Below are 3,002 nucleotides of genomic sequence, written 5' to 3'. Positions count from 1 at the left end.
GTAATCGTACGTACAGATGAAATTAATTAGAAAATATTTAAACTGGGAGGTCCTGCTATTTACAATTGCATCGAGGAAATGGTCCTCGTATGTAACGATACGTCGTAGAGTATAAATTTTGATTTGGCTCTGTGAGTTTTTTGATATTTCGCGATGCACCGCGAAATACCAAAAACTTACAGCCAAATCAAAATTATACTCTACGACGTATCGTTACATACGAGAGCGGATTTCCTCGGTACAATGGTAAATAGCATGACCGCTCAGTTTAAATATTTCTTAATTAATTTCATCTATACGTTTGGTTACTTGAGAACTTGCAATATTTTACTCGATGCATTACACTGTACAGCAAGAAAAAGCACAAGAACGAACCTTGCGGCATTCGATAGTTTTTTGGCCGCAGAAAACGATCCCATTTGCCAAATTGCTCTATCACGTCACAATTTTGACATATTTGCAGTTAGCAAAAATGGGCTATTTTAGTGTATTTTGACATATTACAACTACAATAATGACAAATCATACTTAATTTTGATTGCTTAAAATTCTCCGATACGTCACATATCGCAGTTATAATATGCTAAAATACACTAAAATAGCTCATTTTTGCAACTTTAATGGCAAATATCTCAAAATTGTGACACAGCAATTTGGCAAACGGAATCGTTTTCTGCGTCCGAAAAATTATCAAATGCTGCAAGATTCGTTCTTGTGCTTTTTTTGTACAGTGTAATACGCCGCTGGCAAAAATTTTTGAAACAATAGTATTAATAGTAATTCTGCGTATAATTTCTGTAGTTAGTGTACACTATTTTTAAAGGTAAAAAAATATTGTGTAATCGGAATAGAAATGTAAGACGTATTTTTATTAAAAGTAAAAGTTATTGTAGAATTCACGATTTTTTTCTTATATCATTTTGCAGAAATTGTAGAACTTTACGATGAAGATTGGTGACACACGGAAACTTTTGAGTTTTCTGAACTCGCAATAATCTTTACATTATATATCGATAGCTTAGAGAAATAGTTAAAATTCTCGCGGTCCTATTAAATTACTAAGCATAAAAAGCATCCTTTTTTTTATATAATAGTTTATATAATGTGTACAAACGATGACTAACTACGAAATACGATGTAAATGGCTATTGCAAGAACATGTATACTGCATTTCACGTTATGTATATTGCTTATAATCAGATATTTATGTATTTTTTAGTGGTATCGACAATTAACAAAACATATAAGGAAGTTTAATTTTGATATATCTTTGTATTTTGATTATACATATGAAAAATACTTCCGGAATACAAGTTAGGATGTCGATGTATATCAACGTATACGTATGTATACATCGCTTATGGTCGGTCCCAACATATGCCGAACCATAAAGATATATATATATATATATATATATATATATATATATATATATATATATAATCAGCTGTTTTATAATGAATCAATTGTACGATGAAACAAAGTTATTTATCTGGTTATAATATTTACAGTCCTTGAATCTGAATCCTTTAAACAAAATTGGACAATTCGTTGAATCTAAGATCAGATTTTAGCTTTCTTCCTATTTTTATCCGACATTGTATACTTGTCGTAACTTTTCGTTGGATCAAAAGGTTCCCATCTACTCGCTGGAAAAATATGTTTGTTCCTCTCGTACCATGATCTAATGAGAAAAATAGAAAAATAACATAAAAAAGAATTATGCAAAATATTCTTTTAATAATAAATACCTAAGTAAAACTTTTCCGACATGTGATTCCTCGGTTTCGACCGAAGCATCGTGCATAATACGAATATCATCGTGAACGTCAAATGTGAACAGAGGCCCGCTCTTTCCTCGTGACTAATTGCAATATTACATACATTAAAATAACATGCCAACATTGTGATATTGCTTCATAAGTTTTATCATTTAGTATATTTACCTTAGTTACAATAAAATCAGTTACAGTTGCAGTAAAACGTATAATGGTGCGGTAATATAAGATTCTCCTTGACATACATTAACTGATCTGCCATTACTGTTTTAAGCTCGCTGAATTCGGGCCTCAGAACTTCTAAACATCTCTGAAGAACCTAATAGATAGAATTACCTGTATGTGAAAATTTAATTTATGCAGCAGAACATTATATATCATGCCAATGTTACTCCAAAAGTGACACTGGAGTATTTTAATAACTTAAACGTTCTCTAAACCACTGAGACACCTTTCTTTCACCTTTCTTCATTATAACACTCCGACGATGGTCAGATCCATCCCAATAACTGAATGTGATCTCAAATTCTTCTTCCTTCAACGCGTTCTGCTTTCTAGCCCATTCTTGTCTCAATTCTTTCCTAAGTTTATTTTCCTCCTCGTCCCTTTCCCTATTATACTGGCAAAAAACATGTATTTACATCTGAATTTTTCTAAATCTTCTTAATCGCATGGCCATCAGATTGCACATTTTCTGACTGCGGGGATTTTTCGGCATTGTCTTCGTCAGAAGACATCTCAGCTTCATCTTTGTCTTCGTCCAGATTAAAAGACAAAGCTTGAATCTGTCTCTTCTGTTTGTTTTTTCTGTCTGCTTCGCCGCTAGTGCTCTTTCCTTTTCCTGCTCTTTTTCACGTTCCTTCTATCAAAGCATAAAATACACGTACAAAAATACAAATTACGAGATAATCAGGATCATAAGAAGATTGTAAGAAATTACTTGTGGGTATCAGGATTCGTGAATGTTCGCTCAATTTAACGGCGGATTTTCTCTTGCATTCCGCGTGACCGACGGTACATGCACATTTCGTGGCATTTAGCCTTAGCATCTTTGTGATATCGTCATCATGCATTAGGATTTTCTTCGTATCCTATCTTCTGAAGAAGCCCATCGAAAATTCTTGATATGTATGACTAGATGACATTCAGAGCACTAGGCAGAAATCACACACACATACACACACACACATATATATATATATATATATATATATATATATATAT

General features: G+C 32.7%; 1 pseudogene; it reads right to left on the bottom strand.

The window, feature by feature from the left end:
* Positions 1 to 1,300: 1,300 nt before the first annotated feature.
* The window catches only part of LOC112465273, an 8,836-nt pseudogene continuing 7,134 nt past the window's right edge, over positions 1,301 to 3,002 (bottom strand).

This window comes from Temnothorax curvispinosus, unplaced genomic scaffold (genome assembly GCF_003070985.1).
Source record: "Temnothorax curvispinosus isolate PA1 unplaced genomic scaffold, ASM307098v1 QBEX01015041.1, whole genome shotgun sequence".
Lineage (NCBI taxonomy): Eukaryota > Metazoa > Arthropoda > Insecta > Hymenoptera > Formicidae > Temnothorax > Temnothorax curvispinosus.
Note: the sequence above shows the minus strand (reverse complement) of the source record. Positions and strands in the feature narration are given on the sequence as shown.